Genomic DNA, 16,311 nt, shown 5'->3' on the forward strand with positions numbered 1-16,311 from the left:
GTTCTTTTGCTCCCTTTTGCCAGATGGACCACAACTATGGGCTTAACATAAACATTCAGTTTCCTTAAGAAATCATTTCACCGACAGTGTTCCCAGTAGATGCAATGAGTTTCCATTCCTTAGTGAATTCTAAATAATGAGCACAGGTAAACCTTTGAGGTTCAGCTTGGCCTGAACCAGGATCCACATGATTAAATGCTTATTCAAAACTCTTTCATCTGGAAGTCGTACAAGAAGTCTTGTTTTACTGCCTTTCTTAAAGCGTTTCAGTATTTCCAGTTTGACTCCCATCTCATACCAGAAGGTGAAAAGACATTGGACATGATTGCTCTTTCACTGAATTTCAAAAGAAGTTCTGGGTTTGATTTCGAGTAAACATTTGGCTTTGTTTTCAATTTTCTGACCCGGATGGCTCAGGCTTTTGAGGTCTCTTTATTATAGATATAATTTTATCATGCTGATGGTGACTATATTTGCGCAGTAAATTGGAGAATTGAACCAGTTATCCACATAGTTCAAGCTAGAATGTCATTTTGTCTTAATTATATAAATATTTCATGAAACTGAGCATTTGGGATGGACCCATCCCAAATGTTCTAACTCTTCACTGTGTATGGACACAATTTGTATTGCTGATCAATTATTTAATACAGTTTTAGTTATATTTTCTCATACGCGGACCAAAAATATATAAAAACTTGGAAAACCTTGAATAATAAGAGCCATTTTTCTACTTCAATATATCCCCCTCACATATCATTTAAAATGTTGGAAAATCTTCTCTCTAATTTTGAGAAGGTAGGCGAAATGATTTCATATAGCTTATTTTACACAAAGTAAGAACATTCTAAGGAATCATCTATATGCAGCTTTGGATAAAATGATGTAGCACAGCAAATACTGTGGGACTAAATGCCTACAATATATGAGGGGGAAGCAAGTGATTTCTTACATGAAATTTCAAAAAACTCTCACGGGCAAGAGATTTCAGCATTTATTATTCACTTGTAATTATTAATTATTGAGGAATCACCCCCTAACTCTTGAAAAGGATAACACATCAAAACATAGACTTTTATGTTTAGTAAAACATAATTAGATTAGAGGAAGTGATGGATACTAGGTTTGCCCACTTAGCTGGCTCTGTCTCAAAGGATGGAAACCCAGCCTTACTTTAAGAAGTTCAACCATCCAAAATAAAGTTATTCCAGTGATAATGGCCCATAATGCATCTTTCCTATGATTAAGTGTTGTTATAATACGTAGAATGGTTATACTACCTGGATAATTTTTGAGTGGAATATTACCTTTATCAATACTTTTAGTCAATACTGCCCTTTAAAAGATATGAAATATGATTTATTTTATGTTTAGTTTCTTCAAATCAGCTCAAACATGCTCCTATTTAGGAGGAATTTTTCCTCTTCTGGTTGTTTCTTTTTTTTTTTTTTTTTTTTTTGCGGTACGTGGGCCTCTCACTGTTGTGCCCTCTCCCGTTGCGGAGCACAGGCTCCGGACGCACAGGTTCAGCGGCCATGGCTCACGGGCCCAGGCGCTCCGCGGCATGTGGGATCTTCCCAGACCGGGGCACGAACCCTTGTCCCCTGCATCGGCAGGCGGACTCTCAATCACTGCGCCACCAGGGAAGCCCTGGTTGTTTCTTTTAAATACATTTTTCAGTCAATTATTTTCCTGCCCTAGTACATAGGAAGTTTTTGAGTTTCAGGGGCTCTAAGTGACCTTTTGTTAATATTTCAATTATTCATAATTTCCCCTACTCCATATTCAGGACTCTGATATTTCAATATTTCAGGACAAATATCTTCAACTTTGTGCAACTTTGACAATGAAAATATATAAAATAATTATATATATAATATTTTGATATAAAATATAGAACTTGATATAAAAATATTATTTTCTTATATAAAATAATAGAACTTGATTTCTTTTTAAAAAATTACAAGAAGCTGATCAAAGATTATTGCAAGTACAAATAACTAAATGTTTTGATTAAGAATCTGAAGAAAAGATAAAGAGTAAATGTTTGCATCACACAACATGTCAAATAAAATTCTTATTTCAGTCTTGAGAAGTTCTAAGAAGTCCAGTCATAAAATGCTTGGATGTGCTCCCTCAGTGTTGAAACCTAGATATTTCGCTCTGATGGAAAAAATTCCACTGGTGATATGAATTCTTGAACTTAAGGATAAACTGTTAGCTATAAAACCTCAAGAGATGATGAACCAGTTAGGCTTTCAGACTAAATAAACACTTTGATGATGGTTGAGGAATGCAGCAATCAAAGGGTTTCCATTGCTTCCCTTGGGAGTTGGGTGTCCTTTCAGGAATTCTGAAGACAGCTGCTCACAGCCATCATATAAATCAACCTATAAAGTAAATTTCTCCTTTCTCCCAATTATGGCTGTTAATTGTTATCTGTTATTTTGGAGTCATATTCGTTCTTGTTCAAGAAAGCAAGGAGAATTGTACTTGGAATCCTTTTTATGGTATTATACCAATTAGTAATAATAGAATAATAGTATCACCCTATAATTCATCACAATAATCTCTTTTGTAGCTTTTACGCTTTGCCTTCACAGATCTGAATGCTATGTATGATAAGGTGATAATGATATTTATTAAGCATTTATATTTTCCAAGCGCTATGCTAAGCACATTGTATATTTTTTTCTCATTTATTTCTCATAGCACTCTTATAGATAGGTTCTATTATATATCAGAGAATTTACGTAGCATCTCAATGGTACACCATAAACGGTGACAGAACCAGGATTTGAACTCAGGTAGAGTGTGTGATTCTAACACCCATGCTCTCAACCACCAAGTTATACTGCCTCATAACTATACCATTTCTGGCTGTTTGGGGACCCAGCAACTAAGTAAGAAGGGTTACGAATTTTATCAGGAGGGCTGAAGGCTTGGGAATAAGGAAAGGAGAGAACGCAGCAGGGAAAACAAGAAGTAGTTTCCAGATCTCCTGCACTCTGGTATAAACTTCTGCTCATCCACTGCTGAGCTGTCCTAGCATGGTCTTGATGCAGGGGTCCTTTTGGACTTTCTGTAAACCGATTGTGCAATGTGTTAGCACTTGAAATACAGACAGAGGCAGAGGTTTCCTCCTGCCTTGGAAGGTGTGATGGTAGCAGAGTGATGATTAAATGTTTCCATCCCTGGATGTCTCCAGGCTTAGGACATGTGGGTGGGAGGAGGTCAGGGCTCTAGACGGTATTTACTCTTGGGGGTAGGCTTAATGGCACTCCCTTTACTGGCAACTGGCACTCTTTTAAATGCAAATAGGAGAAAAGAGGTGCTCATCTTCTGAGGTCTTTCGTTCCTTCTATTCTGTGGGTCTGCACTTCTTTCCGTTTTTCATTTATAAAATGCTTGATGATGGAAAACTATAGAAACCAAATGCACCTCTCTAATAACCATTCAAAACCTTCACTAGTGTCTGCATAATATAAATTATAAGTGAAAAAAAATTGATTTAGTAGAGGGGGCTTTTATTAACCTAAGATTTTAGAGCCATAAAAGCAACATCTTCTGGTATATGTCTTAAAAAAGAAAATTCTAATCCACATTTATTTTCTCCTTCCTATATTTCTAACACAAATGTAAAAGATTTAAAAAGACATTGCTAGTGAGAGATGCTACAATAATAGGACCAAAAGAAATATTCATTGATTCTCATCTAATACTGTAGCAAAGTAATTTAGTAAAAAGTCTCTTGTTTGATTCAGTAATCAGTACAAAGGAGGTGATGACTCAGACTGAATTATCAATAAACTACTCAAAAATCAATAAAAACGGTACATAACATGAACATTCTCTAATTATATAATCATTTATACTGTTAATGGTATTGTTTCAAACCAAATTTAACTAAGTGAGACTTGGTGTTAGTTGACTATAATTCAATGTAGCAGACATTGTTATCTATTTAATGTATATTGTATCTACTTAATATATATCATTTTGAAGTGATGATCTTTGATTGACTTTAGATATTGTTGCTTAATATTCTTTTGTACCAAACTGGAGAGATCAACTAGGGGTGAAATTTAGGGCCCTGGGTCATTATCTTTAAAAACAATCTTTTCTTTAATTGGGTAATAAAATGTCTTTGTAGTTATCCCCAACTTATCAGGACCACCAGGGAAAAGGAGGATTAGGCTTGCCAGTGTCATGGGATCAAAACAAAGGTCAAAGATGTAGGGCATGTGGATCTATATTTTTGAGAAGAAAAAAGAAGAGACATGACTACATATATGAGATGGTTAATATCAAATAATAAGATAACCACCCTGGTGTGCTATGTGTATACACCACACAAAATGCTGTAGGGAGTTGAGACTTCATATTTTTCAGCCTGAAACCTTTGGATGATTTATTTTTAAAAGTTTTGTTTTGGCCTACTCTGCTTGGTTGTTTAAATTGTCTGGATAATTGATAAAACTATTAGCTCCGCTTTTCTGGGAAGATGCAATCCATAAGCCAAGACACAAATGCTAATGTGGGACCCTAAATTAGAAATAAAAGTTCCAAGTTAAAAAATATGAAAGCACATGCAACATTAAGAAGTTTATACTTTGGCAGAGGGACCTGACTGTAATCTGTTTTAAAACAAATAGATTGTGTACAGCTGTCCCCATATCCCTGGCAGAATGATGATTTAATGTTGATTAAGAGAGAAAACCTTTGAAGTGAGCGAGGCAGCAGCCCCGAGTATGTCTTTAGTGATCATTATCAGTCTTCCCTGAAGGATGCCTTGGTGCCAAAAGCTCTTTTCTCCAAACTGGTTAAGGTGGATTCAGGAGCGAAGGCTTTGTACGTCTGAAAAGGCCTTCTCATTCACAGGCCTCTGGTGTCTTATTCCTTTAGGATCATGAATGTCTGAGAATAAACAGATGCAGCCCTTTTCACAAGCAGGGCAAGGTCCACAACTCCACGGCATCTTGGCATTATTTATTCATCATGAGAATGGCGAACGAACATGGACCCTGCAGAAAAATCAAATCAGTGTTCATTTTGTTGAGCAGCTGCCTCTAGCAGAGAAGAAGCCTTTGGATCTGACTTTGGTAACTGGACAATTAGAGGCGTTATTAAATTGAAGATGCAAATGAGTAACCATGTTTTCTTCTAAGTTTGTTGTGTTTCACTTGCAGTGCTTAAATTAAAACCAGCTCCAAATTTGTAAGAGCCGATTCCTGACAGCTTAGAACAGTTCCAGGCTAGTTCATGTATCAGTAGTTTCACTAAAAATATTTACATATCGGTTAACCTCAAAGGACCAAATCTGTACTTCTTCACGTTTGCAGAGTAAATGGATTTAGTGCAAAAGTTATCATGTCCTTGGTGCCTTGCCCTGAAAATTTGCTCACAAGCAGAGTTTCAGATAGTGTGAAACATACAGGCTTTTGCATGTTAATAAAATAAATGTACTTATGGTAAGAATACCTATAAATAATTAAAAGGCTCTGATTTGTGAGGTAGACCAAGATTACATTATATTCTGAGAACTTTTCGTAAATTGCTTAGTTTTTAAACCCAGTTTCTCTGTTCACAAGCTCTGGGATCTTGGGCAGGCTTTACCTCTGTCTCCTCACTACAAAATGGGAACAAGGATTAAATAGTTCTATCTACCTATGTATACCTATATCTATATCTATATACAGTGCTTGGAATAATACCTGGTGTTTAGTAATTGCTGGTGTGTGTGTGTGTGTGTATAAACTGAACAGTTTTGTCAAAAGGTAGGTTGGCATATAATAATGACCTCTCTCCCTTTCCCTCCCATTCTCTATCTAGCTATGATCTATCATCTGACTTTTCCTCTATATTTCAGTTTAGTACAATTAGTTTTGAGGAAATGTTGCTCATGTTGTAGTTCACGACGTTGATCAATTTGTGTTTATGCAACGTACTAATGTCCATTTTGATGTGTGTACTGTAGCTTTTAAACTGTAACCCAGGGTCTGTCCTGATCTGGTGAGTCCCAAAATTAAAGCTAGAGAATTTTTTTTCAGTATTTTATCCATACATTCTCACCCTTTGAAGTCCTCCACAAGCTTTTAAACTGTAACCCAGGGTCTGTCCTGATCTGGTGAGTCCCAAAATTAAAGCTAGAGAATGTTTTTTTCAGTACTTTATCCATACATTCTTACCCTTTGAAGTCCTCCACAATGTGGAAAAAAAGAAAGAAAGAGAGAGAGAGAAAAAGAAAGGAAGGAAGGAAGGAAGAAAGAGAGAGAGAAAAAGAAAGAAAGGAAGGAAGGAAGGAAGGAAGGAAGGAAGAAAGAGAGAGAGAGAGAGAAAGAAAGGAAGAAAGAAAGAAAGACTTGGATAATGGTGAAATTATAGCAAAGTAAGCCCACCAAACCAGGCAGCAGCCCCAGGCTCTTTGCCTGCTTCCCATGGGTGTCCATCGGCAAGGCTGACCTCACCGAGTTCCAGGAATAGACCCTCACCAAATTCCTTTAAGTGATTGGTTCCTTTAGTCCAGGCTCTGAGCCGCTGCATAAATCTCTCCTGTAGAGTCTAAGTATTTTCAGTGACTTTGCTTTTCCCATGCTTTATTTTTTATCCCCAACTACTAATCACTCTCCTTTTTTTCTTTCATTTGCAGCCTTTTGGGTCTCATCTCTGAATTTGCCAGGACTATATTTTACTTTCACTTTGAGATTAAGCTTGAAGCTATCAGCATGTAAAATCCCCATTAAAATGCTCAAGAAAGTGTATATTCTAGAGCCGACTCTAAGATGTACTTAAACAGTGGAATGCAAAGCATTTATGTACAAATGGTAATATTTTAGAATTGTACACAAATGAAGATAGAGCATCTCAGTCCCTTTGTGGAGAAGTGAAAGAAGGCTGCAGCTGAAATATGCATCCCAGTGTTGGCAAATCTTTGTGATGGTCTAGCTATGAACATCCCTTAAAAGTGCTTTCTGTACTGTTAACATTTTTGTATGATTTTTGGATTTCTTAGTGATTTCTCTGGGTGACAGGATAGACTTTTTTCATGTGCCCCATGAAATACGAGTTTATTTTATTTCTTAGTTTAAATGCACATTTTAGAAATTAATTTAAACTGGAAGGTGATTCATCATTATTAAGCCCCCTTATGTTTTTATATGTTCTGCAGAAAACCCAAATCATTATTCTAAAAACCCAGACATTCGATCTAGAATCAAGGCTTATTACCTCAATAAATACCCTTTATTTAAGAGATGTATGTTGAAAGATGATTCAGATCTTTTTTAACCTAGATATTGTTAGGGATAAAGTGATTTTTTAATTGTACAGTTATTTTTAAAAAGTTCAGCAATACAAATTCTACATCTGCTTCAACTGCAGACATATAAAACCAGTGTGACAAAAAAGGATCATTAGACAATCCGATTTTCTTGTTGGAAGGGTTTAATGCTGTTGGGTATAGTATTAAAATGTAGAACTTGATAGCATGTCTTAAACTTTTAATGATGTGTCCATGAATATAAAACATGCTTCTCCCAGTAACTTTATGACTTCTCCTCTGCATAATTAGTGGTATCTGTTTTATGAGCTTACTGTTGTTTCCTTGATCTCATGAAAATGTGAAACCACTGTAATGATTTACACCATTCCAGAGCTTTAAAACTACGAGCTGTTTCTTAAACTAAATAACAACAACAACAAAAATTCAAAAGTCCAATACTAGAGTTAAAGTCATAGTGGTATCTTGAATGTTAAAAAACACACACACAGGATTTGGAAATTCACTTTTGACATTTTGTTTACTAGTATTTGGTTTTTAGTAAACACTAGTACAAAATATATTTGTCTTTTATTGTTTATAGCTCCCCTCTTATTATATATGTTTTCGTTCCTCACAGTTGAAACATTTAGGGAAAATTTCCTTGAAAAATGCTCGAAAAATAATTATTTAGATCATTTGCAATCTTGAGAGTTATTAATTGAAGTAATGAATGCTTCTACTAAGCATTAGAGAGCCACAAAATTCCAAGCAAATTATATTATTCATTAAAAAACAATTGTCATTAGTAGATTTAAAAATTGGTGTTTCTGTATCTTTGATTTTTAGATTTAATCTGGTTATTTTACTTTTCATAATATAGTGTATATTATTTACAAATAAAGCTTTGTCATCTTGCCTCAATAACTGAAATAACCATGAGTTTTTTTGGTAATTTTTATTATTTGGTACCCTGAAATGTAATTTTCCTTAAAGATCCTTAATTATATTATGTTTTTTCTTAGTTTTATTACTGGTAGGGAAATTCTACAAATATATAAATAAACAAACAAATAAATATTATATGTTCATGTAAGAATTTTATCCAAAAGAGGAAAATAACAAAAAATTGGCGTAATTTGAATATTATGTTGGATTACTATTAAACTTTTCCTGTCATTGCTGAAACTGAGCTATGTCTATATGTCTCAGGGGAAAGTGCAATCAACACGCTTTTGCCGCTGTAAAACAATTGGTCTGGATTATCTTCTTTATTTGAATTGATTTTTTTAAAATGAATTGATCAATTATTTGATGCCTCATGCAACTGATTTAATAATTAAAAGTTTTTGTAGCTCTTGTAAGTCATCCTTAAGGTAGTAGTTAGTTTTCAGATGAAATTTACAGACTAGGCTTCAAGTGGTGGGTTCTCATTACACCCAACAAATAAATATAGCATTCTAAGGCTTAATTTTAAAAATCGAGACTTCCAGTATCAGGTAGTCATATAATTGCAGGACTTGCATTACTTGGTCATATTTTAAAAAATAACTTAATTGTCTTAGAGTTATACTGAAAACAATTTGGTTGAAATAATCACAATTGTAAGAAGTGGGGTAGCCCTTGCTTCCAACAATACAAGTGTTTCAGCAAAAATGATTGTAAAGCAAATATTGGAAACGTGAATCCATTTTCTATTTGGCTTCCATTAAGGATATTTCCACTGGAAAAACATCTTCCAGAAGATTGACTTAAAAGCTTTCTGATGTAAAAGTCTATAAGATGGAAGTATGGGCCCACACATTCTAGTTGTTGCATATTCTTGGAAGTCTTTTAAAATATTTTGGAGATCCTTTCTTTGGTCTTTGCTCTGTATCAACCAAGGCAATATTCCAGTACCTGAGGCCACAGGGATCTCCTGCTTTTACACTAACAATGATCAGTTCCCACCCATCATTTATTTGGAATTTTACTATCATAGCACATTTACTAATAGCCCATCTTAAAATGTCTCCTTTGAAATTTAAAGAGATTAGTGCTTTACATTTCATTTAAAGGAAACATACTCCAAATTTAGAGACAAGAAGATCAAGCAGATTTGTGTGAGCTTTAATTTTTTGGCTCCAACCTCAAGCATTTATTTCATTACTCCTCACCCCCCTTTTACAAGAACATTTAATAACCCTTGTTCAAGTTCACTATAACACGCCTTTAGTCCACCCAGTTCCTAAGCTTAGCTCCTGCAGTCTCAGTCTTTGTGATTTGAGAAACAACAGAAAGGAAAGAAAGCCCTAATGACTACGATGCCACTTTCAAATGCAATGTAAGTAAAATTTGGGTTCAGTTGAAGTGGGCAGAATTCTATAATAAAGCAATTATCCACAGATTACCTGAATCCTGGCTATCAAAATGGAAATTGAAATGATAGAAAAGAGTTACCTTTAGCACCTCACAAGGTTTTCATTCTAGCCAATCTTTATATTGAGTTATCACAATCTGTACCTTTAATTTTGTCAAAGTAGACTTAGGAAATATATTTTGAGCTCACTTCTGTTCCCACTTGCTGTATGTGCCTCTCATTTTCGAATACCAAATACCTCTCCGACAAAGGGCATATGTATTAAAAATGTACTCTTCCATTAAACGCGCGATTTAAAATTTTTTCTAACCCAATAATTATTTTTGGTGCACCTCTTATATTCAATTTTCTAGGTATTGAAAGAGCCGTGCAAGAGATACAGTAGTAACTCTTTTGACAATATAGATATGAGGTCATAACCCTTAGCTTCGACCGCGTGTTCTCCAGTCAGCAGCCTAATGAGCAAAGCACCTGAATTTCCCACCTGTAAGTAAGAGGACTGGGACACTGTCTTATTTATCCTCTATTGCAGTGTCCGGCACATAGTACACATTCAGCACGTATCTGTCTCATGAATGTGTGAATGACTTCATTGGTTCATCTTAGTATCTCCTGAGCTGAACTTAGTGCACATAGCAGCTCATTATAAATAATCAACCTACCCCACACAGCAGACCCACAGAGCTATCTCCTGGGACTCCATACCCTTCCACCTGTGTGCTTTTTATCCTTGCTCTGGAAGAATGCTCTTTCCCATGCCACCTGAATTTCTAAACACCATCCTATTCACTCCTTCCAGAATCACCTCAAGATTTACGTTCCTTGTGAAGACATATTTTATTTGAAGAAAAATTAGAAAATTAAGCTCATTAATTGAGAAAAACCTCCCTAGACTGAGGACCACAAGAAAGCTGGCCAATTCATTTAAATGGTCAGTTCATTCAAATGACAGAGTAAAACAGTGGAAACCAGAGGTAGATGGTAGACTCCTAGGAGCACCTAATATTTGAGCAGTGGGAAGATTATACATACAAATAGAGGTCATGATACCTGGAAATGGCCCATACTCACCTGACTTGTCATCTAGTGAACCCAAGAAGCCCTACACCAGGATCACCATTAGAGCCTCAACTTTTCGCAGATTTTCTCGCAGATTTGGCCATTACTCCCTGTGACTGCGGGACCTACCAGTACGTGAGTGTTCCCTGATGGCCACTTCAGCATCTTTGGTTGGTGCCTGGCTGAGGACCACGGCACACCCCATGGGCTACGAGATCTGAGTTAGGAAGGGCACTTACCAGGGTATTTCATTCACTGAGGCAAGAGATAATGAATGTTCATTACGGGAATGGAGAGGAGTGGACAGATTTGAGAGCATCTACACTTAGGAATCGGTACCTACCTGACATGGTACATTTTAGACCCTATTACACTGGCATTAACCAACCCTTGAGAAAGTCAATATTTCTTTCATAAAATTTTTATTTTGAAATATTTCAAATGCAGACAAAAGTCCAGAGACTAGAACAATGAATCACATACATTTCCCAGATCTAACAATTATCAAGATTTTGCTACATTTGTTTCATCTATTTTTTTCTTTTGCTGAAGTATTTTTTGTAATCTCCAACATGATGTCATTTTACCCCTATATTTTATGAGGTATGATTATGCACAATCACACTTAATAAAATTAAGAGTAATTATGTCATTTAATATGCAGCCCATAATCAAATGCAACTCTTACAAGAAAGTCAGCTTAAATGCTCAATTTTTTTCTTGTAATAGTAAGGGGTTAGTGCCTTAGTTACTTACAAAGGTGTCTTCAAGTTGTTTTGATTTTCTTTCTTTCTTTCTTTCTGGTAGCACAACAGACTTATTTTTAAAATATATATTCAATTGATTTCATTTACTTTTTTTGTGGCTCAAATAGCTCCAACTTTGGCCAATGGAAACAATATTCTTAATTCATGCCTGTTGCATGATTATTTCCCTTTAGTACAGATAGCGTGAATATAAAATATACAGTCTTGGATACAACTATCATAAAACTCAGTTAAAGAAGAAATAATAACTTCTAAAACACATGATCCACAATATTGTGCAATCATCATTTGAGCTTCAAAACATTGTTAAAATTTTGATAAAAAATTAAATAATTTGAGCCTATAATGTAACCAAATTAGGGATGGATTAAAGTGAGCTCACAAAGGTCTGAGGTCACATTAGAGTTTGGTCTCTATCCTGAGAAAAAAAGTAAAACATGGAAATGTTTAAAGTCAATAAAGATAGGGTTTTGGTTTTGTTTTTGCTTTTGCTTTTTTAAGGAAAGTTACTGCAGGGAGAGCAGATGGAATGGGTGCCAGTCTGGAGGCAAGAAGACCATCTCAGGGGCTGAGCAGTAACCTGAGTGAGCGAAGCTGGGGGTGGGAGGTGCCTGGTCGAACGAGGGCAGTGACCAAGGGAGTGGTATAAAGTGGAGAGACTTAGGAAGTGTGCAGGAGACGGTGTAAACAGGACTTGTGCCACGTTTGATGTTTAGGTGAGGATGGGCGGAGCAAAGAGAAGAGTTACAAATGACACAAACATCCCTGATTTGATCAACCTCATGGATGGTAGTGCCTTGAAACATTGGAGGAAGGGTAGGTTCTGGGGAGGAAGATCAAATTTTGTTTCAGAGATGTTTATTTTTAGGGGTCTGCTGGGGATAATGCGAGGGAGGTGGGGGAACGAGGGAGAGAAAGGACAAGAGAGAAGACAGCGTTGTTAGTTCTGGGCTGGAGACATAGATCTCGAATTTATTAGCATCTGAAGATGGTATAGAAGGCACTGAGCATCAGTGGAATCACATAAGAAGGGTATATGGAGAGAACAGAAAAAAGAGCAGAGACCTGGATGCTTAACGCTACCACGGAGGACAGGGGTGCCGAAGGAGTCCCAAGATGGAGCTGAGGGGAGTGCCAGAGAAACAGGAGGGAAAACATATCAGATCTGTGAGGCATCCAGCACCACGAGGGGCAGTTAAAAATGCGTCTCAAGTTTGACTTGGCAGATTGCATTGAGTAAATGATGAGTAAACGGGGGAGGAAGAGGCCGTTTGATTGGGGTGGGAAATTGGTGCTTTGTTTTTGACCAATGAGTTTGAGGTTTATGAGACATCCAGGTTGGAGCCAGTGAGTATTTGGGTCCCCGGAGGAAAAAAAAAAAAGTCTTGATCCTTATGTGAAAAATACGGCAAAATAATATCCTTGACGTCAAAGTAGTTTGTTGGGACGCTGCTATAGCATTCTTTACGTTCTCTGGAATATTGTAATGCTACTGTAACATTTCTTAAATCACCATGAGTTAAACTACAACTCCTCTGGCACAAACAAACATGCAAAAACCAAACAAGCAAGACACCCGCTGTGAAGCGTGAGAAGTGCTTTCTGGGGTCAGAGGTGAAATCGGGAACTTAGGGTCTGGGTTTAAATGCCGGCTGATCACTTACTTGCAGGGTGAACCTGAGCAAGTCAATCTCTCCAATCTTAAGATTTTTTCATCTGAAAAACCAGGCTAGTAAAAACCAATATTGTACAGTGCTTAAAAGAATGAAATTAGATGATATATGAAAATATCTAGCATAGGAGTTTGCACCTAATCAGAGCTCAGTAAATAGGGACTTTATAATTAGTTAAACTCATCAGGCACAAAAATTTTAACTTCTCCCCCTTGCCTTAGTTACTTCCACATTTCATTATGACATCTACTTTTTCTCTCACCCAGAAGTACTCGTTAAGCTCCTTCTATTATTAGCTTCATCCCATGCACAATAAACTCAAGATTTTGTCGCACTTAGAATTTGTTTTGGGGAGAAACTACCACCTGTGAGTGATGGTGGGAAGGATAACCTGGGGACGAGAGAGGAGGAAACACCAAACAGCACCACTGCCTCCAAAGTGTGCTGCCTCCACTACCCTTAGATATAAGCCTGTCTATGGTCTTAACAAGCAGACCCCAGACAACCCTTTCTTCATTCATGTCTAGACTGTAACCATGATTTTCCCCAATGTCTGGAAGGAGGTAGGTATAGACCAGTACCAGAAAGATGATTTTACTGAAAAATAATCTTAATGCTAGCCTTTTATAAAGATCCATTAAATCTGGAGGATGCTGCCAAGTATTTCTCCATCACGGCACCTCCTTCATCGTTCAGACAGAGTCAGCTTCAAATAGAAACATAGGAGGCATCCCTCCTGTTTTATTCTGCTCATCTGCCCTTACCACATCCCTTACTCCAAGCTCCTGGCTTCCCTTTAGTACCAAGTCAAGACTGAAGCCTCTGGCTCCATTTATAGGAATGGATAGATCTCTTCTAGGAAAAAGCTTACGTGGTTCTTCAAGATTTTTCTCCAGAGAGAACTATTTGCAAAGCAAAAACGTCAAAGACGATAAAACAAACATCTTTCTCAGGCTAAGTTTTACCGTGTCTAATGGTTTAACTTTAATGTGTTATTATGCTAAAAAAAAGTCTTCTTTCTATAGGTGAAGAGAGGAAGGAATGAAGTATTTGAAGGACGCTTAAAATTTCATCCTACCCCATAATATTCTGAAAATGGATTCTTGCCTCTGACCTCATCGAAGGGGACTTCCTAGTCATTCCCCCCATCGGAAGTGTTTAATAAAAGTCGGTAGAGACCTTTGCTGTCTATACTCCAAAAAGTGCACCAAGGAAAGCGGTATTTTCTAGTGGCTCCAAATGGGATAGGAGAGCAGTCCATTTATGAACCTCGCTATGGAGAATACACATCCCCTTTGCAATGAAAAGCAGGGAGTAAGATAGAATCATCTAATCCCGTATTGAAAGCACACTCAGTTTATATTAACATAATCTGTTCAATCCCATCAAGGATTTAAAAATGCCTATTATATGCCAGTCTTAGGTCCTAAGTTTAATAAAGATGAGGTCCCTGCTTCCTATAATTAACAGTCTACGAGACAGACAAGTAAACCTATGATATAAAGGGCTGAAGGCTTAAACAGAAGTATTATAAAGGGCCGGGGCGGGGTGGGGAAAGTGAAGTGCTGGATGCATTTGTATGCATGTCTGTGGAGGAGGCTGGAGGCTTGAAGGATGTCTGGGAACGATAAAGAAGGGAGTTGAAAAAATAATAAATACAGAGATAAGCATGTTTGAGAAAATTATTTCTAACTTATACTCATGAGTTTGCATCAACAATATTCACCATGAATCTAATCTCCAGTTCGTCTTTGAGCTTATAGAGGGCTAATGTATATACTATGCCCTGCTTACCCTTGTCTCATATATTCTCTTTTATTTTAATTTTTATTTTTTGATGGAAGTAGAGTTGATTTGCAATGTTCTTCTGGTGTACAGCAAAGTAATTCAGTTATATATAGATAGATATATACTTTTTCAGATTCTTTTCCATTACAGGTTATTACAAGATATTGGATACAGTTCCCTGTGCTAGACTGTAGGTCTTTGTTGTTTATCTATTTTATATACAGTCGTGTGTGTCTGTTAATTCCAAATTCCAAATTTACCATCTATTTTCTATCCTCTGGTTTGGAGAAGGAAATAATACTGATTTTCCTCCACACATAATTTCATCTGTGACATGCTGTGTTGTCAGCAGTGAGCACGCAATAAGGCTGGAGTATAATCTCAAGGCTGTGGCATCTTAGAGCAAATCAACATGTTCTTGCATGAACCACCCATGCTCTCTAGAAAGCTCTCTGCTGTTCCTGCTGCTGTTTGAGGCAGGGGTGACAGAGAAAGCCAGATTTCCAGATGAAAAGCCTTTCTGCAGATGACTCTGGCACTCTTCAAACAGTTGCTCTGAAGAAATGGTACTGTCTTCCCATCACATTTGGAACAATAAACATGTTCTATTTTAAGACATTCCAAACAGCTCAGATTAACTTCTGGTTTTTAATGCCTTTCCTAATTCTGATTAACAGGGTCACCCTTGGATATACTGTTTATTATTAGTGAGAGTGGGGTGAAGGATAAATTATATTTTACAATATCTGAGAAATACTGATACATAATCCCAAATTCCACGTCTCTTCCTCTTTGAGGAATAGTTTACCTGATTTCACAGGGAAAAGGGGACTACGTGGATATTTACATAAGTTACAAAAATATATTACAAATACGTACCGCTGAGGTTCACAGAAGTTAAGAATTGTAATCAAGGGCCTATTTGTAGTAGGCATCCTATAATGTAAAGTAGTAAGCCCTTTACTAGAGGGCTTGGAATGAAAAGTGAAGTCTAAAATGTGACCAGGACTAGGGGTGTGGAAAGCGTATTGTGTCACCCAGCATTTGGTTAGTAAACATGGTGGCTTGACCTTGTCACGAAGAGCTGCATTAGATAAGAGTACCTTTATTACGTGGTCTGCGGCTTACTTTGAAACATGGGATTTAAGAGCATGACAGCAGCTTAAAGCCCATCTATCCTGCCCCTTTATGGAAGAAACTGATCTCTAGACTGGCTAAGCCACCTGGTTAGAAAGAGAAATGGGAGTCATTCCAGCTCTGACTCCAGGGCTCTTTAAACTCCACCGTATTTCTTAATGCCATTGGTGGGTGAGAAATTAAAACACAACCATGACATTTAAATTTTAACTACTGTGTAATCGAGCTTCCACTATGTCAAATTGAGATTCCACTATGTGACTGAATTCA

This window comes from Delphinus delphis, chromosome 6 (genome assembly GCF_949987515.2).
Source record: "Delphinus delphis chromosome 6, mDelDel1.2, whole genome shotgun sequence".
Classification (NCBI taxonomy): Eukaryota; Metazoa; Chordata; class Mammalia; order Artiodactyla; family Delphinidae; genus Delphinus; species Delphinus delphis.